Here is a 26,720-nt window from a genome sequence, read left to right as displayed (position 1 = left end):
AGTGTGCCACCTGGCTTTAGCAGTGAAGCAGCAAAGGGACACAGTGGGAAGGCAAGGTGGCTCATCTCAGATGGTACTTTGTTGATGCATTCAAACAAGCAATCAAAAGGTGCATGGGGGTTGGGTGGGGCATTGAAGGCGTATGAGAGTGAGGGACCTGAAGCCATTTGAGAACTGCTGCTTCTATACTGCCCACTTCCTTTCTTCTCCTCCTCCTCCTCCTCTTCCTCCTCCTCCTCCTCATCGTCATCATCATCATCATCATCATCATCATATCTCCTTCTCTTCCCTTCTCCCCCTTCTATGTAAAAGTAGAGCGCAGGGCTGAGGAGGTGGCTCAATGACCAAAACACTTGCTGCATATGCCTGAGGACCTGACTTCAAATCCTCTGAAACTTCATAAAGCCAGTATACCATCTGTCATCTCAGTATTCCAAAGAAGAGGTGAAAGGTAAAGGCAGGGTCCTCAGACACTTGAGCGCCAACTAGCGGGGCAGCACCACCCAATGAGAAACCCTGTCTCAAGCAAGATAGAAGGTGGCATTGTCTTGACTGCCACATGTACACACCTGCGCTCACACACGTGAACATTTGTGCACAGGCACACACACACACACACACACACACACACACACACACATTACAGTACTCCCATGGTGGACCTAGACTGCTACTTATTGATGATGGTCCCTTTTTAACAAACGGCAGGCACACATGGACTGAGATGGCCGACCACCACATTCCAGACTGAGTTGAAGATGGGGTGTGTATTTAGGGTTAGCGCTCAGAACAACACATCTATGTCCAGAGAACAGCCCCCAGCCCCCACTACTCTGCCCAGTGCTGCTTGCTCCAGATATTCAATTGCTATGGTCCTTATCTACCAGCCTTGCTCAATGGGGAAATGTTGCCTTTGTAACTCCTTAAAGGTTAGACAGAGATGGACATGTCTGCTTGCAGCTCTTTGCCCAGAATCTAGACACCAGGCTGTAACTGGCTTCAGGAGAAGCAGGAAACATCTTTCAAATATTTATTTTTGAAATATTTGTGTGTGTGTGTGTGTGTGTGCCTCTGTGTGTGTGTGCCTCTGTGTGTGTGTGTGTGTGTGCAAGTGCCTGTGTGTGCATGTGTGTGTGCCTATGTGTGTGTGCCTGTGTGTGTATGCCTGTGTGTGCCTGTGCGTGTGTATGCATCCACATGCATGTGTGTGTGTGTGTGTGCCTGTATGTGTGTGCCTGTGTGTGTGTGTATGCATCCACATGCATGTGTGTGTGTGCGTGTGTATGCATCTGCATGCATGTGTGTGTGTGTGTGTCTGTGTGTGTGTGTCTGTGTGTGTGTGCCTGTGTGTGTGTATGCATCCGCATGCATGTGTGTGTGCCTGTGTGTGTGTGTGCGCGTGTGCGTGTATATTCATCCACATGCATGTGTGTGTGTGTGTGTATGTGTGCATGTGCCTCTGTGTGTGTGTGTGTGTGTGTGTGTGTATACATGCAAAGCCCTCAGAGGCCAGAGGAAGGTGTTGAATCCCCTGCAACTACATTTATAGATGGTTGGTTGCAAGGCACCATGTGGGTTCTGGGAACCCAACTCAGGTCCTCAACAAGAGCAGCAAATGCCTGAAAGTTTTATTTTTGCTCTCCATGACCACGGATCCAGCTAACATCGGGATCCATTGCTATGAGAGCCAGAGTAAGAGATGCTGGGAGCAATGGGCAGTTTACAACATGCTGCCCTCTAGGAGCCTGGAGCCTGGTAGGAAAGAAGAGAATACTGCCCAATTCAATAGCTCACCTAGAAGCCCAGAGAATGAAAATTCAAGAGAGGCTGGAGCCAAGGGAAGAGCTAGCCATCTACCACAGAGGAACATGGTTTCAATGTCAACTCTGAGCTCAGTTGAAGCTGAGGGCAAATACCACCCTGAGCGCCAGGGTCACAGGACAGAGCCAGGGCCCTGCCCATCATTCACTGAGGGGGTATGAATGTGAAGACTGGAGTTCTTAAGATTTCCCTGAAATGTCTCTGGTCTGTGTTTAGCCTGCGTGCTGCCGCCAAGGGACCGTGGGGATGGAATGAAGCTGACGTGAGGCTAAGAAAATTCTAGATTATCCACTGGGGCCAGTATGATAGCATGAACCTTTTAAAGCAGAAGAAACAGGAAACCTAGCACAAACTGTGGGAAGCCCTTGCTGCTCCCTATGGCCTTCTGGGTGGGATCAGAAGGCAGCAATGTGGTCTCCAGATGCTTAGATAGCTCCCTGTCGGAGGCTTATCAGAAGCTTCGGCCCTAGAAGCACCTGGAGCTAGCTTCAACCAACAGCCGAGGTACCTGGGAAGCATCTCCCTTCAAAAGTCTCTAGAAAGGAACATATTTGTCCCCCTTTCTTGCATAGGGAGAGTTACCTCAGTTACTGCTAAGGTACTTTCTAAAAGTGTCCTGGGTGCTGGGTTCCTGGAGTGAGCAAGACATACAAACCCCGCACAGCAGCAATTCCATTGGGAAGGTCTCTGAATAGAGAGGCCTGGACAGCCAGAAATGGCTATATAACCAGGTACCCAAAGCTGGAGGGCGCAAAAAGGACAGCAGGTTATTGCCCTCACAGGGCAATGGCCTCAGGGCGAGGTGACACACTGGAACATCCTGTCAGCAGAAATGCTTCTGAGATTGGTCATCTGGTAAGACCAGAGAGCATCCAGGCTTAACTTTTATCTCATGAGTACCGACCAGAATTCTCCAAAAACTGCACTGATTCCTCCAGAGAGATGCATCCTAGTGACCCAATTACTTACCATGGGGCCCCACCTACTAAAGGTTCTGTCAGCTCCCAGGGCCGGTCAGGTGACCAGTTTTCCAACAAGCAAGGCTTGCTGCCCACAGTCAGCTGTTTTTCAGTCATGGGCATGTCCTTGCTGTTTGTGTCCTGGTACGCCTCACAGCATTAGGGAGAGGGTTCGGGAGCCTGGACTGTCATAATGACCCTCTGCCCATGCTTCAGAGACGGGATGAGCATCTCTCTGCTAGAGGGCTTGAAGCAGTCCTGGGTCCACGTGGGTGCCTTGTAGGGAGGTCACTGAGAAATGTAGCCACTGGAGGAAAAGAAAGGCAGGTGACCCTGGGTGGCAAGTTACCCCTTTCTAGAGTTGTCAGCCAGCCTTCAGGGGCTTTGTGTGCCAGATGCTGAGACCTGAGATTGAACAGAATGGACGCTCTGCAAGAGAAGATGGTCAGAGTGGCACTCTAGCTCCGGTCCACATGATAAATTTATATCCCCGCTTTGGGTCTCAGTTTCCTGAGATACGAAGGAAGGAAAATGAGCGTTGGAGCACCCCTGAGCTTTCATATTGACGTGCGTGTGTGAGAACTTTTCATCTGCTGCTAGCCGCGCACCCAGCCCTGGGCTTGAAATTGTCATCCAACATTTTCTGTATACTTTTCCTTCTTGGCAGCTGTCAAACTGAGATCCTGTGGGCCCCTTGGGTCATCCGTGGGGGTGGGGGTGGGGGTGGCTCTGGCTCAGCTGAGAGGGGCTATGTCTAGATCTACATTGCATTTTCTGCCTTAAATCAACTTGGAAATTGACTTTGGGTGAGGGTTTGACGGGTGAGTGTGTTTTCCTGCTGGAAAAATAAGCTCAGAAACTGCTGGAGATGACCCCCAGGGCCGTCATGTGGGACTGGAGGGTAAGCACAGTCTAACATAGCACCTGAGGAGTCAGCAGCACAAGGGGCCACTGTCTGTCTTTTGAGGTAGTAGCAGAGTACTGCTTTAGCCTGCTGAGTCCCTGGCCTGTGTCCACGGGGCCAGCAAGGCTGGAAGTAGCCGGCCCTACTACCATCCCAGCTTCACAGCCTTCTTGGAAGACTGCTGAAGGCTAAGTTCAGCCTTCATGAAGGGCTTGACTTAACACAGCAGTCTGCTGATCTGGAGATTTCAAATGGGTAGGAGCAGGAGCTAGGGATACAGTTCTGCCAGTAAGGCGTTTGCTTAGCAAGCATGGGTACCTGAGTTTAAACCCCAGAATCCAGATGGAAAGCCAGGCTGTGTGATGCACACCTACCATCCGTGATGGTTTGTATGTGCTTGGCCCAGGGAGTGGCACTATTAGGAGGTGTGGCCGTGTTGGAGTAGGTGTGTCACTGTGGGTGTAGGCTTTAAGACCCTAGTCCTAGCTGCCTAGAAGGCAGTATTCTGCTAGCAGCCTCCAGATGAAGATGTAGAACTCCCAGCTCCTCCTTCACCCTGCCTGCCTGGATGCTGCCATGTACCCGCCTTGGTGATAATGGACTGAACCTCTGAACCTGTAAGCCAGCCCCAATCAAATGTTGTCCTTTATAAGAGTTGCCTTGGTCATGGTGTCTGCTCACAGCAGTAAAACCCTAATGGAGACACCGTCTAACACTGGAGGGGAGAAATAGTGTGTCCTTGGGACTCCTTGACCATCCAGACACCTTAGCAGTTCATAAGCTCATGGCCAGTGAGAGACTCAGCCTCAAAAATACCATGTCTGGAGAATGATGCCTGAGGTTGTCCTCTGGCCTCCACTTGCGTGTGGCACACGTGTGTATGCATACATGCATGTGCAAACACATAAACATGCACAAGCACACATACAACAAAATAGGAACACGACAAGCCATCCTTTTCAATGGAGTATGGGGAAGGGAAGAGTGAGCAAAGACTTTCTAGAAGATGCGCCAACGTAGCCAAGGAGGAGAGGTAAAGGCCTGTCACCTCTCGGCTCATTAAAAGGAAGACAGATAAAGCACCATGGCAGTGTTGATCAGAGTGGCAGACAGCATAATATTTCCCAGGTGCACCTGCCCACAAAGGGTGAGACATGGGATATACTTCTGCCCTTGGTCAGTATGTCACGTGGTATTAGGATGTAATATGTAAAAAAAAAAAAAAAAAAATCCCCCGCAGGTTCACGTGCTTGAGTGCTTGACTCCCAGCTATCGGGGAGATGGGGGAACCTTTGAGAAGCAGCGAGGCCCAGCTAGAGGAAGTGGACCTCAAAGGGCCTGGTTTTAGGCTGTACACAGACTTTTCTGTGTCTGTTTCCTGGCCCCCTGAGACAAGATCAAGTGGCCATGCACTGTAGCTGCCATGGCTGTGAACGATGCTCTCCTCAATAGGCCATACCCTTAAAAAACATGAGCCCAAATAAGTCTTTCCTCTTCTCCAGTATTTAGTCACAACAACAAGAAAATTATGTCACACACAGAGTAAGCTTTGGGGAGACCAGCATGTCAACACTATGGCTGGGTGACATTGGTCAGAATAGGAAAAAGAGTGAAGTTTCTGACAATTGGCTTGCCTGGCTAAGTGGTGGCTGGCACATAGTAGAACATGAGAGAGACATCAAAAATGCTGATACAAACTTTGCTTTTTGGTTGTCGTTGTGGTTGATGATATTGTTGTTACTTAGAAAGATGTCTCTATCATATTATTGAGGGGGGGGAAAAAACAAGTTTCCGAACAGCACAGGACGATGTTCCCATTTATCGAAATTGGTCCCACAACAGGGCGTGAGTGCGGGCTTCGGCACAGCGAGCCGCTGGAGGAGCGGCAGACCGATGTTACCCTATGAGGAAGGAACCGGAGGGATTTTAATTTCCATCTCTGTGCTTTCCTGTGCGGCTTGAGTTCTTTACAGTGATCATGCATCATTTTTATAATCAGAAAAAGTACAATAAAAACCATTTCCATTTTAAAAGAAGGGAACGAACTTAATGAGGCACAAACAGCACCATTTGCCAGGGCTCTCGCTAGGCCCAGTGGGAGAGAGAGAGGCCTGAAAGGCCATTTTCTGCTCAAGGGCAGGTTATGCCTCACACCTCCCTGCCTGCGGCTGCTCATGAGGCCTCTACCCCAGCTCTCTCCCAAGATCATGCCCATACAGAAAAACGGGCTTCCTGTTCTAGGCCAGGATCCCCTGAGAAGCTTAACAGGACCAGGAACAGCGAAGTGGAAAGGAACAGAGCTCGGACCACCATTGAGTACAGAACAAAGAGAAGCAACTCCAGGCCAAGACCTCTGAAAACAGCCCAGCCAAGGAGCATGGGACTTGATCCTCTTTTCTATCAATCCAGGCGTGGGATGCCTCTTTTTAGCTATCTCAGAGATCCTTAGTTTGTTCATATGTAAGTTAACATGTGGGGACTAGCTGGATGTAATCGCAAGGGCTAACTGTTGCCACCGTTCTTAGCCTGGGTTTTGTCTCTCTGGGAGTTTTGGACTCTGGCTAAAAGGCAGTTTTAAGTAGGAAAGTGATAGCTCATATCAGTGGCTAGGGAGCTTCACTGAAGAAAGGAAGGAAGGAAGGAAGGAAGGAAGGAAGGAAGGGAGGGAGGGAGGGAGGACAAGACACAAAGGAGCCAGATCAGTGGGTGCATCTGAGAACATCCTGCCAGAAAGCAGACCCCAACATCAGCATGTCACCATGAGGGGCTGGGATTCCCTGGGACTTCAGTGGCATAGGAGATGTGTCACACAAGGAAGATGCAGAAACACTCCCTGCTTACTGAGCTCCTACTGCAGCTCGCACAGATTGTATTTAGACCTCACAGCAACGCAAAGCCAACAGATAAGCAGCCCTCACTTCAGAGCTAAACTCTGAGGCCACAGAGATGAGTGGCAGCTAAAGTCACATGACAAGGACCAAATGGAGCGAGCACAAGTCAGAATGCACACCCCAGAGTCCTAGAAGAAAAGACTAGAAACCCACCCCAGGTTCCTTGGGTTGCTTACCTAAAAGCTATGCATGATGGGCCGCAAAGGCCTGTTTATCTCCATGTCCAACAGGATTCTGGGTGCTCCTTCACCCACAGAAGCCCAACTTGGGTTCATCCCTGTACCAGTAGCAGCTCCCCCATGCCACTGTCCTACTGTGCACAGATGCACATAGAAGCGCACATGCACAAAGACCCACGGGGAGGTCCAGAGAGCACAGCTTGTTCATCTACAGGGAAGGGAGCCAATGGCCTTAAAGATATTTTTCTGACTCCCATCCCAGCCACATGTTAGATGAAAGGACCCACATCTGCTGCTTGTGTGTGAGGAGCTCCAGGCTGGACACCCACAAAAGTTGAGTCAAGCCCTGAAAACTGGGAGTCTTTTACATTTGGGAAACCTACACATCTTCTAATGGCCACATGGGTTCACAGCCTGTGAGACAAACACATGAAGGGACGGCAGGAGAAGCCAGGCTGGAACTAAAATGTGCTTCTTGGCCCAGCCCAAAGGCCATGTCTCTCATGGAAACATGGCTGCCCTCCCAGACCTTGTCTCTTCCAGACCCTCAACAGTGCTTTATCTTTAACATTCGCTGGGTTCTATTCTACATACAGGTCTCCCCTTGGCTCACTGCCCACCCCCACCCCCTCCCACCCTCCCAAGCCTATGTGGGAAAGACTATTGGCACACACACATTGAACAAGGAAATCAACGCTATGAGGGTCTCTCTCTCTCTCTCTCTGTCTCTCTCTCTCTGTCTCTCTCTGTTTCTCTCTGTGTGTCTCTCTCTCTGTCTCTCTCTCTCTCTGTCTCTCTCTCTCTCTCTCTCTCTCTCTCTCTCTCTCTCTCTCCTCTCAACCCCAGTGTCTCAGGCTCCAGGAGGTCTCCAGGTATCAGACACATCTAAAGTCTGCATACAGTATGCATCTAGTTTAAGGAGTGTAAATGTCCTTTGCTAGAGGTCGGTTACCCTGTGATACACTCGGACCAGCCAGCAATACTCAGTCACTGAGACACAGGGATGAACCTCAAGAGTAGGGTACATATAGGTTATATACTGAGCATGCGATGTATAATTCATGTAAGATGCTCAGATTGACAGATTTCGAAGAGAGAGGGGGAGGGGGAGAGAGGCAGTGCTAGGCTGCTGGGATCCAGATGGGCATGGGCTACAGCGAGGAGGCTTCTGCATGGGAGCAGCCTCCAGCTGAAGGGTGGTGCTGTAAACTGCTAATGTCTAGGCTCCTGGCATCCCATATGTCAGGCACAGAAGTGTGTGTGTGGAGGTCTCTGCAAACCACAGGGCTGGCAGATTAATGATTTGCATGAGGCAAGAAGGAGGCCCAGTTTAACATGATTTAGTAGCTGGTGTTGGTGCAAACTTCTAGACTTTGACACCAGGCATTTTATTGTAAGCCTGTTGAAGCATAGTACATTTTATAACAACAATGACAAAAAAACTTGGTGTAGCACAATCCCTGTGCACAGGAGGCAGAATTACATCGAACCTCTTCTCAAAGTACATGTGATTTCTGCCATGAAGATGGGTCCTAGAGACGGGCTGCATGTGTTATCTTAAGGGCCTAGGGGAGGATCTCTAGGTCATACAGACAGTGTATTTGACAGTCATTTAAGCTATTAGCCACTTCCTATCCTGCTTGTAGGAGCCTACATTCAACACAGATCACTTAAACTATTATATCCTGATTGTAGGATCTACGGGGAGACCCTTGTTACACAGACAATACAAAAGTTAGCTAGACTATTAGCCAACTCCAGTCCTTTTTTTTTTTTTTTTTTTTTTGGTTTTTCAAGACAGGGTTTCTCTGTATAGCCCTGGCTGTCCTGGAACTTACTTTGTAGACCAGGCTGGCCTCGAACTAGAAATCCACCTGCCTCTGCCTCCCAAGTGTGTGGACCACCACCACCCGGCTCCAGTCCTTATTTGTAGGAGCTTGGTATGGCCTGGACCTACGTAGTGCACAGAACATTGGGCTACTAGCCAACTCTATTCCTAGGTATCTGGGTGGAAAAACAAGTTCTCCCTCTCTCTCCCTCTCCTTCTCCCTCTCCCTCTCCTCCTCCCCTTCCCCCTATCCATCTCTCCCTCTCCCTACCCATCTCCCCCTCCCTTTCCCCCATCCATCTCCCCCTCTCCCTATCCATCTCCCCCTCTCCCTCCCTCCCTCTCCCTCCGTCTCCCTCCTCCCTCTCTCTCCCCCTCTCCCTCTCCCTCCCCCATCTCTCACCCTCTTCTCTCTCAACAACCTGTGTGTATGTTTAACATTCCTGGTTTTCTTAGTGCTATGATGAGCTCAAGCTATGATGTGCTACACACAGGCTCACCTGGGGAGATATGACTCCACCAAGATACCTATATCATTTCCCCAGCTTTGACAATGTGAGTGCAACATGTCACCATCTAAGAAGTTGGCCCAGGCTTCATGGGAACACTGTGACGTTGGTAAATCCTTGTGATTGTAAAAATTATTTCTAAGTTAAAAGAAATTAAAATGTATGTTCCCAGGGCCAGTGAAATGCCTCAGGGGTAAAAATGAGAGAGGCCAAGCCTGGCACTCTGAGTTCAATGCCTGGAGACCCTGTGGTGGAAGGAGAGAATCAACTCCTGAAAGGTTTCCTCTGACCTCCACATGCTCACTGTGGCATGTGCATCCCAAATAAGTAAATGCTTGTATGTGTGCAACAGTACGTCCGGAATGGGACCAAATCTTGTTTGAACTCTTGCCACCTCTTAGTGCCACAGTGGTGTATACTTCTGTAGGTGTGTCCAACCTGAGATCCACAAGCTACAAGCATCCCAGGAGAGCTACAAGCAACACAAAATTGTAAACTTTTTTAGGACATTGAGGGTGTGTGTGTGTGTGTGTGTGTGTGTGTGTGTGTGTGTGTGTTTTAAATAGCTTGATTGCATGGCTCTCGGGCATAGGTTCTGTGGATGGTGGTGCTGCGATGGCAATATCAAAGGGCTGGGCACACCTGCTAGCATTTCAGAGGCCACAAAGCCCATGGGCCATGGCCAAGGTCAACAGGGCTTATGCTTCCTTTGATGGCCTCCTCACCCACCTGTCAGCCCCTAGACCTTCCCATGGGGAAAATAGACCCTCTCCAGCTCTGTGTGGCTTCCCCTCTTCTCTTCCTCCTTTTCCACTGGACTTTGCTCAAGTGATCTGTCTTCAGAGAGGCCTCTATCAGCTTTGACCTCAAAGATCCTTCAAAAATTGATGGACCAGGAGAAGAATGGTCATGAGAGAGCTTTGAACATAAATATCAGCAACAGCTCATCAATTCCGACACTTCGACCCAACCGAGCAGCTTCACCACGTGGTATTATAGCAGGTTGGCATGCGGTAATGCACAATTAAGAACTGCCCTCACTGATGCTATCCAGCCTTCCTCCCTTTGAAGGTTCGTGTCGTCAGCTTGACAGAACCTTGGATCACCTGGGAGGTGGGTCTCTTGGGATGCTCGTGGCAGATTATCTAGATGGAGGGAACTGAAGCGGACTCTGTGCCTCTGCCTGGCGTCCTGGATTGTGATAGGTGGAGACGGGGAGCCAATGGCGAGCATGCATCCATGGCTCTCTGCTTCCTGATTGTGGATGCATGAGAGCAGCTGTTTGAAGGCCCTGAGCCTTGCCTTCCTAACCATGAGGAACCTTGAACCTTAAACTGGGGGTCAGAACAAGTCCTTTCTCTGTGGCAGTGCCTTTGTCAGAAGATTGAATCACAGTGACAGGAAAGGACATTTCCTTTAAAAAAAAATAATAACTAAGACAGGGTCTCATATAACCTAAACTGACCTTGGACTCTTGATACTCCTGCCTCCACCTCCCAATACTGGAATTGCCAGCCTGTGCGGCTACTCAGTTTATGTGACACTGAGGACTTTGTACATGCAAACATTCCACCAATCCTGTTCGCTCAGCCTCACCTTGATCTTTTCCTCCATCACGTTTGCTGTGATTGGCATCATCCTTCTGTTGGGGTTCGGTCTTTAAGATAAAAAGACTCTCTGCCTACAGCCCAAGCTATCCTCAAAATCAGTCTTCCTAGGATGGCAGTGTGCGCTGCCATGGTCCAACTCATCCTTTCCTATATGTATGTCTTCTTTGGTGTCTGTTCTCAACCCCACGTTGAGTGTGTACATGTACCCACATGCTTGCAGGGCTCCTTATTAGGCCTAGTGACCTAGTGATGGCAGGTGTAATAACAGACTCTGGACCCTGTGCCTCCTGTTCCTGGCTTGGTGCCTGTCAGCACATGGACCATAAAAGTCTCTGCCCTCCCCTTGTCAATGGGGAGACAGACAGAAGACAATGTCAATCCACATGCAGATCCACTCACCTGGCAGCTGACTTAGTAGTCACCGAAGTAATGAATACCAGTCAGCAGACTGGACCTGCTCTAGAAGCCACTCTAAGCTACAAGGTCCCAGGCTCAGAGCACAGACATCTCCTAAGTGAGGTGTTGAAAAATACATGCCACGAGACCAGCATGCCGAGCATGGAGAGTGGAGGGAGCCTGCTCGACACATAGGGAGTTGAGAGCCAGAATCCAAACCACAGACATGTTGGAGCAGCAGAGGAAAATGAAAGAGCCCCTGGGGTTCTGTCTTTAAGATAAAAAGACTCTCGGTGCCTTGAAGCAGGTAGGAAGAGGCAGGGCAGGGGCTTGGGACCCACTCCAGGAAAGAGAGATATCTCAGAAAGATTTGCCCAAGACTTGGTGAGGAGCTGTGATTTAGGTCTGAACGACGTCACACTTAGAAGAAATACAAGACTGGGGAGCGACCAAGCATCATCACCCAAGGTCAGGGCTCCTGAGGGTGTGGGGGAGAGACCCAGGCTTAGCTTCACCTTTTCATTCACACAATCTAGAAGCCAAGGCAGGAGAATTGCTACATAGTGAATACCAAGACTAACTAATGAGTACTGGGTCATCCTGAGGTACCTGTCAAGACCCTGCATCAAAAAGAAAGAAGAAAAAGGACCTCACAAGATGTGAAAGGAAGAGTAAGAAGCAACCATATATTTTTAAAAACCCCTTTAAGAGTAGAGCCAGAGGGGTTTTTGGAGGACTTGATGTAGGGTGGGAACTAGAGAACGCAGGTCAAAGCTCACGCAAGGGTCCTGCATATAAGACAGGCAACACTGCTTAGGGATGGACTCAAACAGTGAACATGTAGGTGGGGGAGCTCCTGGGTGGGGGAGCTCCCAGCTGAGGAGTGAAGAAGCTAAAGACTGCTGCACTGTGGAGAGGCCCAAGCACAAGCATGGACTTTGATCCCAGCCCAGAAAAGGCAGGGACAGCCTCGATTCCCAGCTCATAAGAGATGACCAGGAAACATGGTCATCGGACAGAGCAACATGGAGACACAGAGGATGTGAGACCAATGGATTGGCCAGCAAGTGACCACTGAGGTGGTGCAGAATCCAGATCTGGGACCCAGAGGGCAAACCAGAAAAACACTCCCCAGTTCAGTGTGTCTGTCATCCAGCAGTTGGAAGGTAGAGACAGAAGGACTACAAGTTTGACATCATCTTGGGCTACAGAAGGAGTGCAAAGCCAGCACAGTCTAATAGCACCACCCTGTTTCAAACCAAGGGAAGGAGTGTAGCTTAGTGGTCGAGTACTTACCTGGCGTGCACAAGGTCCTAGGTTCAGTTCCAACAACCACAAGCAAAGAAAAAAAAGTGTTTCTTTGAAAAGAGAGGGAGCAACTATGTTTAAGGTCACCTACAAGAGCAGCACACAGACCCGACCTGTGGCAGCACGGGCCTCCTGAGAACACACAGGAGCATCTCCTGTGGGGAAAAGACGCTCTGAGAGCTGAAGGAGGATTTGAACTAGGAACGGGTAACTCTGCAAAGAGAACAAAATATGTTGGTAGCCAGAGAGACACGGGACCAAGATTGGAGAGACTTCCTCTTTAAATGATGGAAGTAACAGCAAGTTATAATGAGCTTCGGGAGGGGGCACAGTGGGGAGAGGCACTGTTAGGGCTGGGGGTGGACCGGGATGAACAAGGAAGAAAGAGTTTTTTTATTTTGAAGAGGCTGGCAGAAGGCAGGAACGCAGGCTGGGTAAGAAACAGCGTTGCCTGAAAACATCTGCTTGTTTCCTGCACTGATCAAACACTAACTTTTCCAGCTAAGGGACCTGAGCATAAGTCACACTTGGTGAATATTTGTTAATAGATTGATTTTTCGAGAATGAGCCCTATTGAACACACTAGGGTCGTTGATAATTGACAAGGTCATCTCTTCACATCTACCAGGTGAGCCAGAATCCATACAATCCATTCGCCCCTCCCCCCACCCTACCTACACCACAGACTGGTCTCCACCTCAATTAGCACCTCAGAATTGCTGAGGCCTGAATTAATGAGATTTCTCCGAGCTCACAGCTCCAGATTAAAATCGATGCCTCACCTAAATGGGAGTTAATGAAAAATAGTTTGGCACAACAGAGACTAACTTGAAGGCCTGCTAGGCCTCCCGCTCTCCGAGCATTGCTCAGTTCTAGTCCATCATGACTTTGCAAACCATGCAGCCAGTGCCATCCTGGGGGGGAACTGAACCCACCGTTGTCAAAACTAGAGTCCTCCACAGTAGGCTTGTCAGACAAAAGTGTACCCCTGCCATGGGAACTTATAGACACCACTGCGTGTTCACAGGCATCCCAAGAGAGAGCAAAGAATGAAGCTCTCTCTCTCTCTCTCTCTCTCTCTCTCTCTCTCTCTCTCTGTGTGTGTGTGTGTGTGTGTGTGTGTCCCTTCCTCCCTCTCTCTTTCTCCCCCTTCTTTTAGACACAGCTTCAATATGTAGTCCAGCCAGACTTATCCTCCTGCCAGAATTTGGGGGTTCCAGGGGCAGGCACAGCCCATACCTATCAAGCTCTAGGACACTGACATCACAGACCCAAGGAGCATTCTAAGGATCAAGGGCTTCAGAACACTGCCCTATAAGCAACGGAAACCAGCTCTTCAAAATGGCCAAAGGGGTACTCTTTTTATAATGTCACACATACCACACCAAGATACCACCAGGGATGGGAAAGGCAGGGGCTGAGCAGCTTCTAGCAGAGACAGGAACCCTTCTATCTCCTCGGCGTGCAACCTCATCACAGTCATGAGACTCTGACGCCATCGCAGCCACTCCTCACCTCCAGCCAAAGGCAAGAGCATTCCCTGCCTTAAGCATATCTACGCATCCGTGTGTGTGTGTGTGTGTGTGTGTGTGTGTGTGTGTGTGTGTGTGTGAGTATGTGTATGTACATATGCATGTGTACAAGTATGCATTCATGTGTGTGTGTGCAGTCATGAGTACCCATGTATGGTATGTATGTAGTGGCCAGAGGTCAACATCGCTGCTCTTCCTTTCTATATTTCTTCTGGTATATGTACATGTTGTTCTGTGTATCCACACATGCATGTGTTATGATGTATGTGGAAGGGGTATGTGTACCTGATAACATGGGTTTGTGCTCGTCTTCCTCAGTGGTTTCCCGTCTCTACCTTATGAGACAGAATCTACATTGCCTCGAAAGCTCATTGATTCCGTCCGACTGGCTGGCCAATGAGCTTCAGGGGCCTTCTGTCTCTGAACTCCCACCTCAGGGATCACAGCTGTAACTGCCTTTCTATGGGTCCTGGGGATCTGAGTTTGGGTCTATGTGACTGCCAGCACATCTTCCCTGGAGCCTCTTTTCACTTTTGTTCTTGTTGTTTGTTGTTGGTTGGTTGGTTTGCTTTTGAGCTGCCTTTCCTAGAGTCCTTAGCAAACATCATTTTGAGTCTCAAAGGTCAAGATATTCACCCAACACAAATCAAAGCACAAGATGGCCAGGACTAACCATCAGTCAGAATTCACACCTGCCTGGGGATGATAGCTTCACCCTTCTGCATGCCCTGTGTGAAGGGGCCATCCACCCAAACAAGCAAATTCCTGCTGGGGCAAGAGCCCTACATTCCACAGTGAGCATCTCGCAGGACCCTTCCTACAGGAAGGGGCCACAGTTTTGAGAGTCCTGATGTGGCCAGAGCCCCATCTTTTCACTACAGATTGGTGTCTCCATATGAAATTTTGTTGTCCGAATGTGAGTACCAGGGCCAGAATGGGATGCCGCAGAACCTGTCATACCCAAAGAGGCATGGAGACCTCTGAGAAGCCCGATTAGGTAGTGTTTCTATAATCCCCACATGAAGGCCTAGAGACAACAAAATCCAAATTCACAGCTAATCATGGCTGCAAAACCCAAATTGTCACACAGCTTGGAGAGCTAAACCCTGGACAGATGGCAAGTCGGGCACACAAAAACAAACTCTGCGTGGCATTGGGGGACGTTGCCAAGGGACAAAAGAGGTGATGGTTTTATTCAAAATCAGAATCTGTACCCAGCTGTGCCTCCAGCCAGCACATTCTAATGCAAGGCCAGCCAAGGCCACCAACACAGCAGCCATTTTTTCTTTGCCAGCGAGAGGCCTGAGGAATGACCTGGAGACAGAAGTAATGGAACACAAACAGCTGTGTTCCCACCCCACCCCAGAACCTTAGGAACAGACCAGCCTTAGCAAGAGAGTTTATTTTCCCTCAGCCTCCAGAGGATCACCTGATGTTGCCACCAACAGATTATTTTGCATCGGGCTCCCTCCCTCCTCGTTCCATCCACTCTCTCAGCACCTGAACCAACTGTGTCACTGACCTTCACGGGGAATGGCAGATGTCTGGCAGGAGGGGACCTGTGTTGCCTGCTCATGCCCTGGCTGAACCAGTTACCAGTCAAAACTTCAATATCCTCTCGCCTGGCACCAACTTCAAACATGCTCTGTGGGGCTTCCGAACAGGGTTTATGTTCAGTGAAAGGACCCTGCAGCGGCTAAGCCAATGCCCCAGGGCAGAGACACAAGGAGGGCAAGGCCCCCTGAACGTTGTGAGCAGTGTACACAGCAGTACACAAGGAAGTCTCATGCTCCCAGGAATTCCTAGAGGCCCACACCTTCACACCAGGAGCCAGCACTGTATGTCACCTCCACACCTGTCCCTTTGTCCTTTGCTGACCTTGTCATGCCAGCCAAGTACTTGCTCTGACTACCCTGCCACCCCAAACCGCATCCACCAGTGCCTGCTCTCCTGTGGGTGTAGGAAAGTGACTCTGTCAGCCTCGGGACTCTTTCTCCAGGCCTTGTGCAAAACCTCCATCCACCAAAGCAAAAAGAACCTCTTCCGCCCCCACAGCCTTCTGAGCCGTGCTGTTTTGGCGAGACAGGATGTTCATGGCCGATGTGTTCCTCTGCATATGCACAAGGGTATTTGCCTATCATTTGTTTGCTATGCATAAGATCTCCACGCACAACTGGTGATTTGTCTTTCCAAAACAGATGCCCCAAACTTCTTTCTTCCTCTCTCCCTTTATTAAACCCATCATCTGGCCCTCTGTGTAGAGGCGCCATCCTGCAGCAGGCTGTGAGGGGCAGGGAAGGAGACATGGTTGAGGGAACAGAGTTTAACCCTCAAGCTCCAGTCACTTTTTTGGGGACCCTGGGCAGACTTCACTCTCCCTGCAGCTCAAATCCCTTCTTGACAAAATGGCCAATCTACTCCCTTCTTGCTTGCCCATTGGGGAAGAAATGGGGACTCAAAAATGGTTTGAAGCTTAAGGACCGAGACACACAACCCTGAGTAACAGGAACATGGCACCATCGGGCCTCTCTTAGAAGAATCTGGATAAGGTTGGGTTTCCTCTGTTTGACTTCAGTGGCTCCGAAGAGTTGGACAAAGCGACCCTGACAGTAAATGTAAGTACTGGCAGGCAATGGCCTCAAACCCACTGCAGGCTCAAGGATGTGCCAAGCTTGCTGCATTTCCTCAAGGCCCATGACATTTAAGACGGCTGCATGGCATCGCACAGCCAAGCTTGCTGCATTTCCTCAAGGCCCATGACATTTAAGACGGCTGCATGGCATCGCACAGCCAGAGAGTAGTCTCACGCCCGTGCCCAGGCCTGGCTGAGTGCTACCCTCATGTTACCGAGCATCGAACAGCCTCCTGCCCTCTCTAAGTCTCCATTTCCCTTCCTGCCAAGGGAACACAGGAGCAGGGGGCTGGAGGTTGCTAAGCCCCCTCTTGCTGGGGTGAAATCTCAATAGCTAACTTCAAACTCTTCTCGGGACCTATCAGTAGCCCTGCTTCCTGCTGCTTCCTGAGGCTTCCTGGCTGTGCAATCTTCTCCTGCTGTGGGATGGACCAAGATGAGGGTAGTGCTTCCTGCTGCTCAGCTTACAGCTCCCAATTCAGATGATACTTGCTTCTGATAGGCCATCAAGGGAATGAAGGCAAGATGCTGGGGAAGGGCTTAAACCCCCCCCCCTTCATTTTTTATAGTCCTTCACCTTCCCAGATTTCAATTCGCAACCCTGTTGTCAAGGCAACACTAGGCTTCTCTTTCTGCATTCTAACGGCTCAGTGGAAGTAACCATAGCAACAAGAATACCTTGTGCTTTAAAGTCACTGAACCCCCCCCCCCTCCAAAGCTTCAGAACTTTACCCTACATTATGTTTGGGCAACTTTTTACCACAGCAGTAGTACCTGCTCGGTGCCCAATAAGCCTAATGAGTGATGTCTGCAATAGTTAGTTTTTGCCAAGTAACAAACAACCCCAAAGCCTAATAACCTCAGACAGTAAGCATTTCTCCTATCTCTGAAGGTCAGCTACATGGTCCCTCTGGGGTCAGCTACACACACAGGTGTAACGCTGCCGAGCCACCCCTCTTGGCAGAGCTCTCGGGTATCTGATTGTGGGCCGATACCTTACAATATCAAAATTCTCTCCCCAAAAAAGTTTTCATGCTAAGCAGCTGGCCCAGGCTCTTTCGGCTAAAGGCAAGAGGTTCGTGGAGAGCGGCAGAGGCAGGGAGGGCATTCAAACAGGCTGAAGTCCACAGGTATGGGGATGTCTTGGTAAAACATCTGTCACATGCCTCAGGCAAGACATTCCTAGGCCTGGACTGCTAAAAGTAGTAAAGAGACAGAGATCCACTGTTGGAGAAAATGGAGGTCTGAGGTGGGAGGTAGAGGGCTACTAATGTCTTCTCAGACATCTTCCACGTTAACTTTGATGGTTTTGAGGAGGCCCATTGTCATCTGCATGGGACCCAAGTTCAGTAGCCACAGAGCAGCCTTGGTAAAGAGGAAGCAGAACTTTAGGGATTCTTGGCTCTCTCTGATCTTCTAGAGAAAGTGTTCCAAGCTTCCAGTTCCTCATGAGCAGTGGTTACTTCTGTGTGAGCTAAACAGTCCATTTGGGCCATAGACTGAGAACACAGTCCCTACTCACCCCCAAGGAAAGGACACAGAGTGCCAGAGGACATCATTCCCACCACCACCAGCCAAGACATAAGGCCCAGGACCCCAGCTTAGGACAATGGTTGACTTGTCAAGAAGAGGAACCAGGGATAGCTGAGAAGGTTAACCATTTTCCTCTGGTAAAATGCTGGCAATTAGCCGGGCAGTGGTGGTGCACGCTTTTTAATCCCAGCACTCGGGAGGAAGAGGCAGGTGGATTTCTGAGTTTGGGGCCAGCCTGGTCTACAGAGTGAGTTCCAGGACAGCCAGGGCTATACAGAGAAACCCTGTCTCAAAAAACCAAACCAAACCAAACAAAAAACCAAAACAAAACAAAACAAAAAATGCTGGCAATTTTTAGGGTTCTGTCAAAACTATTTAAAAAACAAGTTTTAGTGCTGAGAATGGACCACAGTTGGCAGAGTGGCAACCTAAGGGGATGAGACCTGGGCTTGTCCCCAGATCCGCATAAACTAGGTTTGCTGCTGCCTATAACAGCAGCACTTTGAGACAGAGGCAGGAAAATTAGAAGTTCAAGGTTATCCATGGCTACATAATGAGTTCAAGGCCTGCTTGGATAACTGAACCTGTTTGTTTGTTTGTTTGTTTGTTTATTTGTTTTGTTTTGTTTTGCTTGAGTCAGGGTCTCCCTGTGTAGTCCTGGCTGTTCTAGAACTCACTCTGTAGAATAGATTGGCCTCCAACTCAAAGATCTGCCTGCCTTTGCCTCTCGACTGCTGGGATTAATGGTGTGTGCCACCACAACCCAGCAAGCACCTGTCTTAAAAATAAGTAAATTCTTAAATGAGTAAAAACCTGAGACATATCACCAGTCCTAACCCTAGGCTGAGATTACAAAAACCATCCTCTTCTTGGCCATGAAGTTGTCTCCTTCCCCTGACTGTGGAGGCCCCACTGGGCTCCAGGAGCCAAGCTTCACGCCTGCATGAGACATATCAGCAGAGGACAGCGTGCTGAAAGCCATGATACTTCACTGCTTGCTTCCCACAGCACCGGGACCAACCTCAGTTAATAAGGTTTGGCTTCCTGTTATTATTCCAAGATTCTTCTGATGGCAAGTGACAGGGATCAACTGACCATTTCTGATCAGCTCAGGATCACTGGGTTCCCGGAAGACAAATGTAGTTGCATCCGAGTAAGGATGTCAAATGCACCTGAGGCCCCACCCTGTCCCTCTGATTTCAGACCCAAGTGAGCCCAGCAGGAATCCATTAGGGAGATAATTAGGGAGTATGTCTTCCCAGTGCTTGAACAACCAACTAGAGGATGAAGATGGTGAGAGAGAAGATGCTTGCTGCTCGAGCACCAGAGAGTTGGGATCACCAGGGAGTTTCTCTTAAGCCCTTGAAAACTGAAGTATCTTGAGCTCACGACCATCCTACAGAATGGGACCTACCTCCAGAAACAAATGGGCTCTGAAGATGGCTTTGACATGCAAGAATGAGGATCCGAATTTGGATTCCCAGCACCAGCTTTTAAAGCCTGGCAAGAGAACTCATGCCTCTAATCCCAACACAAGATTCTGGGAGAACTTGCTGGCCAGTCAAAGTAGTCAAATGACTGTCTCCTTAAAACTAAAGTGAGGATCCGCTGAGAGAAACATTCAGTGTCAATCTACTCTGACCTACATGGCTCCCCTAGACACACACACAAACACATCCACACACACAAACACACACAGAGACACACACACACACACACACACACAGACCAATTAAAAAACAAAGTCAATAACTTCAAGAATGACCCTCAGTGCCCCCTGCTCCAGCAAGACAAAACCTCTGTCTGACATCCTTGTGCACAGCCATACTCTAAGAGGCAAGCTAAGGGTTAAGCATCTTCCCTAGGGCAGGATCCACCTGCCTCTTCAACCTGTACCCTGTCACCCCCTCATCCCCCCCCCATCCCACCCCCTGTTCCCTGTGCGTCAGCGATTGTCTGCCATTTGGCCTTCACAAAGGCAAGTACCCTGTAGCCTTTCAGAATAAGCCACGAAATCTGCTCTGAAGCCTCTGCCCCCAGCTGCTGTGGCTTCCTCTCTAATCCCCCATGACTCATCCACTTTAAAATTCCCGCTTTCCACCCACTTCCTGAAATGTCAGGAGCCGCCTGTCACCACATAATCAAGTTTCTAATACCCGATTTGAAAACCTTTTTTTTTTTTTTTTTTTTAATAAAAAAGGTGATTGTTTTAAACAGAAGTAGAAGAAAAAAAAAGGCGTCTCACAGCAAAAAATGACAGCCCAGGAAGAGCAAGCAGACGCCAGGGACAGACAAGATACACGAGGCTGTCCGCATGATTTCCCTTTATTAGTTTTTAAAGTAACTTGCAAAATGGAACCAGGGACCGACGAGGATTCATTTCCGTTGTCTCAGTGGCGTGTGAAAAACAGTGGCTCAAAACTGTCACCCCAAGTAACCCAAGAACAGCTTCGCTTCTTATCCCAGACTTAATAAGATAAATCCTTGTCTGATGCGTGTTAATAAAAGCAGCTTTTTATGAAATACCCTTCAGATCGGCAACAAGTTCAACGGTCACAAAGTTGACAAAGAAGCAATATGTCAAAATTGATTCATAGCCTGCATTTTTAATGCTTTTAGATCATTTCCTAATTCACAAACCCGCTGGTTTGCCATGGCAAGGCTCCATTTTTGTCTACATTTGATATGAGGAAATTGAACCCATCAAGAAAATAGGAGGCTGGGTCACCGCGTGGGTCAGGGAGTAGGCGATTGGCTATTTCAGTAAACAATTTGCTTTCAGCTTGGTCTAAAGCTTTTTCTCTCCCAAAGTTTCATCTGCTGCTTGTTGTCTGGTTGGGGTGGGGTGGGGGGAGGAAGGTACTTGTTTTTTGCCTTTTTGTAGGGATAGGCTTTTGTTGCTGTTGTTGTTTTACTTTTTTTTAAATACAGTTTCACCATGGATCCTAGACTGGCCTAGAACTCATTATAGAGTTCAAGACTGGCTTTGAACTTAAAACTCTCCTGCATCCGTTTCCCAAGTTCTGGAGTGGGAAGGGCTGCCCCACGGAGCCCCACTGCCTGCCTGTGACATAAGTATAACTGTGACCTTGTTGTACTTCCCCAGGTTGTCCTTTCATATGGGTCTGGAATCTCTGGTATCGAATCCCAGGGTGAAGAGAGATGTGAACCTTGGTAGTTTCTCCATCCTTTTCAGCATTCCTCCAGACACCAACAGTGTGTGGAAATGACAGAAGAGAGAGTTAACCTTTGGAGATGGGGTTGAAGTTGGATGGGGGGCCTTGCCACCTGTCCGTCTCATCAGCCACACCATGAATAATTTGCACGTGCGTCTTTGTGGTTTTATTCAGTGCCTTCTATAATCCCACACTTGTCAATATGACGACCTTCAGCAAGCTCTTCCTGCTAGCTTCCTCTCTTGACTTGGTACCATTTTCCCCACCAAGACAGCAGGGGGAGGGGGAGCACAAAGAGATGGAGCACCTTAGACCCCATGAAGGCAGGAAGCTATCTATCACTAGCTCCCTAGGGTTGGCTCTGGGGTGGGAGGCTTAAAGTCTGTCTCGGCCTCAGCTCAGAAAGCTTCATGCCACTCTTGGAGACCAAATGATGATTAACATTCTAAATCTTACACGATCCTGGGATATAGAGTTCCAAGCATCCTGGAGCCACAGCTACTCATTGGCACTTCTCAGCAGGCTGAAAGTCATAGAGGGATGGGCTCAGAAGAGTTCACTCAAAGCCTACATCTCATATGCAACCATGGGGGCGGGGGTTGGAGTGGACCGAGCATCTGGACATCCGTCCTAATGACAATGAGATCTCAGCTCCCTCACAACATTCTCCAGCACCAGCTCGCGTCAGTCAACCTCTGTAGAACATAAGGGGCAAGCATTCCATGTGAGATACAGCACTAAGACAATTAGAACATGTGACCAGCTTGGGGTATCTTAGCCTTTCTAACACCCCCCATACACAAACCTTCTCTGCTAGACCTTGGAAAGATTCTCCCAAGGCACACACACACACACACACACACACACACCCCACAATGCTTTAATCATCATGTGCCTCTAGAATGTACCCAGGCCCATTCTAACTTCTTCGTACAAGCAAATTAATCTTCGAGATGAATGTGGCTACCTCTATTCCTAAAAACAAAGACTTGGGGGTTTATTGGTTGTCAAGGCAACAATAGCAGTTTTCTCTCTGACTCCTTAATGCCTAGATTTATGTTTCCATAGTTACAAGAAATCCCTAGTTCTTCAAGGTATCAAAAATTGGCCTACTGGAACTTCCAGAGGTGGGATTGTGCCCATCCACTCCTTACCTTGGGAGCTCCTGGCTCTTTCCCATCCTGGGGTCCCTTGGAACTTGGCAGAAGTTTCTCTGTTTACCTGCTCAAACCACACAAGGGATTCTGGGGGTCAGGGAATAGAAAGGACCTAGAACATGATACTGTCAAGATGCCTACTGTGACCAACAGTGCCACAGGGAATTCTGCAAACAGGTTGTCCCACAGGATCCAGGTATAGCTTTGGTCTCAGAACAGAGTCCCAGAATCTCTAAGATACCCCATCAAGACTTCAACCCCCAAATTCATAACCTTTATGCGTAAGGCATAGGAGTTTCCTCCAGGGTTAATTCCTATGGTTTTAAAGGATTTTGTTTAGGCTAACTGATTAGCAAATCATGTTTGTGCACATGTGTAGTACTGCGAATCTCTGGCCCTCTTCTCACTTTGATTTTAAAGAGTCTCACTAAGCTGCCTAAGCTGGTTTTAAACTCACTTCCCAGCCCAAGATGGTCTTCAACATCTCATCTTTGGTCCTCCTGCCTCAGACTCCTGAATAGCTGGGATTATGGGCTTGTGCCAAAGCATAGCAAAATAATTTTTCTTCCCTTCTTTTAAAACGTGTTTTGCTTTTTGTTTTTTGTTGTTTCCCCCCCCCCCCGAGGCAGTGCTGTCGATGCCAGGGTTGACCCAGTAAATAGATGAAGAGTATATCGCTCTGGCAAAGTAGAGATTAGTCATTGAATGTGTGTTTGTATGAGAATGCATATGTGCATGCATATCTAGGTATGTACTTGTGTGTGCATGTGTGTGCACAGGTGATAAGAAGGGACCCAAACTATGAAGCAGTGATCCTGTCAGAAAAGGGAAGATTTGGGGAAATGAGAACAGCATCCTTCTAGCCAAGAAGCTATTGGCTACCTCAAGCTTCTGAAGGAGAGGAACTCCATCTGAATCCATCTTCCTTCAGTGGCGTGAACTAGGTATATCAGCCATACCCCAGGGCAGGCCCAGGCTAAGGGAGAGTCGGTCAGTACTAATCAGATACCATGCTGTTTTTGTTTTAATTCTGAGTGTGTGTGTCTGTGTGCATGTGTGTGTGTGTGTGTGTGTTTTCTTTCATTTTGTTTTGTTTAGAGGGTTAAAATGTTTTAAGAGAATAAATGTGAAGTTGGGTGGGTAGAGAAAGTTGGAGAAGATCTGGGAAAATCTGGTAGAAGAAACATTATGACAAAAATATAGTGTATGAAATTCTCAAAAATATATATTGAAGCATCTATAAAAAAAATAAAATTGAAGATAAGGTATGGCCAAGATAAGAGACCAAGACAGAAATAGTACATTGCAAGGTGCACACGCAAGTCCTGAAGGTCTCATAGTCACCTTAAGAAGACTTGTGGTCACCCTTTGGGATGTGAGGATGGGACTGAACTGGAGTTGTAGTAAGTGTGGCAGGTAGAGGGGACGCAGATATAACCATAGTGCTTGGCAGTCAGCTATGCCAAGTACCACAGACTAGGAGGCCAGAGAATTTTTGTGCTGTGAATCTGCAAGGCTGGAGTTAGAAGCCAAGGCCCCCTTATGAGGGTGGGAGAGGCGAATCTATCCCAGGCCTGGTTTCTCTACTGCAGGGGCCTTCCTGTTCATGTGTTTTCTCCTGAATAGCTATTTATTCAAATGCCTCCTCTCAAAAGTTTTTCCCGTCTATGTATTATTTGTGTTGTGTGTGCAGAAGTCAAAAGACAACATGCAGGAGGAGTCAGTTTCTCTCCTTCCACCATGTGGGTCTGTGGTGTTTTGAATGAGACTGACTCCCATAGGCTCTAGCATTTGGATATTTTGGTCTGCCTCCGGTGGCTTCACTGAGAGTGGACTGTGAGCTGTCTAGTTTGCTTTCTCAGCTTCCTAACAGGGGGTTCAAGATGTGATCTCTCAGCTTTCTGTCCCTGCCACCACACATATCTTTGCTTTGCTATCATGGACTCTGGCTCTCTGGAACCAGAAGCCCAACCATAAACTTTCTCTTCTATAAATTCCCATGTTCATGCCATGGTGTTGTTATGGCAGCTATAGAAAAGTAACCAACATGGGACCCAGAGACCGAACTCAGTCATGAATGTTGTCAGCAAACACCCTTACCCACTGAGCAATCTCACTATCTCCAGCAAACTCCTCCCGGTTATGAAGACTCCTACCACCCCCAGGTATGGGTTAAGACTCATCCTCAGCTTAAGTAAATCCATCTGCAGTAACTCCTGGCCAAATAGTGTCGCCTTTTAGAGTGTGAGATTAGATGACTGAAATCTGGTCTCCACCCGTGAGTGCCTGGCTGTGAGGCAGAACAATCCTTCAAACATGTGAGAAGGATGTTAGCCAGCGTCAAATGTCACAGAGCTGGATTGAACATCTCAATCCTAGATCTCAGTCAGAGCCTAGAAAACCACTGGCTAGCCCCCAGTGTCCTGCATTCAGGGATAAAGATGGCCCTAAAACCTCATGGGAAGGGCTGTTTGTGGGGAGGCAGGCAGGAAAGAGTCCTCAACAGAATGAGATCTGGATGTGGCCTGGGGCAAAGCAAACTAAAAACTGTATACCAGATTGAGAAAGCACAGAAACAAGTCAGTCTTATTTATTAAAAACAAAAACAAAACAAAAAAAAAAAACCCTGTTTTGTTTTCCATGTAACTTTTCATAATAGATATTACCAAGTCTGAAGAAACCACTGAGAAAACAACAAAATAGCTCTCCATGTATCTACCACCCTGCTTCAGTGAATTTCCCCCCAATGGCTTACCAACAATTTTATCTACACAACTTTTTTCTTGGAGGCTTTTTAAAAACTATTTTGAATTTATTTATTATTCTTTTACAGTTCCATCTATGCATGCATGCATACATACATATATACATACACACATACAAACATACATGTAGGAGGAAGAGTGCAGCCACCTCTGCATAAACACCCAGGGCGTGCAGCCACAAAGGCATCTCCTGCAGGAGGACCTACCTGATGGAGGACTGCCTGAGACCCCAAGGGTCTGACACAGGCAATGCCAGCCCATCAGGAACTGCTGTTTAGAAGAGATGCTTTCTTGTGACCAATGGTGCACTGGTGGAAGGTATTAAGGAGTTTGCTGTGGCTTTTCTCACCTGCTCCCAGAGGAGTATGTGCTGTTGATTCCGTGCCACCTCACCTCCAACCCCCAAAGGCAAGTAGGGTAGGGCACAGGCAATACATATATACATACATACATACACACATACATACATACATAATGTGTGTTGGTTATTTGCATCCCATTACCCTCTCTCCCCCTACCCCCGCCTCCCAATCCCATGATCCTCCTCTTCCTCTCAGTGAACTTTACTTCCTAGTTGTCCTATTGTGTGTGCTTGTCATTAGTGCTACTCATGTGATGAGCATGGTGGGGATTTTTTTTTTAACTTACATGAAAAACTTGCCAGTGGCCCTGAAGAAAAACAATGCCCCACCCCTGCAGCAACCCTTACCTGGCAAGTTGACCCTGGAAAGGATGCTGGCCTCATGGGCCCCTCCCCCATCCGAGATGGACCGCTGATGGACCGGGTCTTGTTTGTACTGGTGACTACTGATGCTGTCAGTCCCGGCCTGCAGCAGCCAGGCCACACATGGAGGAAGGCACTGCCTCCACCCTCCAGCTCTTACGTTCTTTTTGCCCCTTCTTCCACCATGTCCCCGCGTTCTGGAAGAGGAGATACGTACCCTGTTTAGGGATAAGCATCCAAACCCCGGAGCTTTTTAAAGTAAGGCCCAAGAGGCAAACCAGTTTCTCTATCATTCCACCTGAGTCCATCTCCACACACTGAAGACAGTGACGGTGCGATGGTTGTGACACGTCTATACCTAGTGAGATGAGCTTGGACTGTGGCTGATGCCTGCGTAGGGGAGCTTCCCCCACCCCACCCCCCACCCCGCGCCCGGCCGATGGGAAAAGCTTCTTGCTTTCACCTCCTCGCTTCCTCTGTGGGCTCATTCACGGTGTTTCACTGATGTGTCTCTTACTCAGAGGCCTCTTCCTCCCCGGTGGTTTGTTTTGCTTTGGTTTGTTTTCTGGTTTACACTCCATGCCTGTGCATCTTCCCAGAGCCCCACATTCTAGACGGGGAGAATTGCTCCTCTGTGGCACCATTTCCCCCAGCTCCACTCTGCGTCCTCTCCCCAGTACTGGTGTGATACGCTCTACAGACTAAATTCATTCAAGTTTCTTTGTCTCCCCTAAAGAACATAACTAGAGCTGAGTGAGCACGGTGATATATGTAGTCCTGTAATCCCAGCACCCAG

This window comes from Mus caroli, chromosome 2, assembly GCF_900094665.2.
Source record: "Mus caroli chromosome 2, CAROLI_EIJ_v1.1, whole genome shotgun sequence".
Lineage (NCBI taxonomy): Eukaryota > Metazoa > Chordata > Mammalia > Rodentia > Muridae > Mus > Mus caroli.
The sequence above is the reverse complement of the archived record's forward strand: the minus strand, read 5'-3'. Positions refer to the sequence as shown.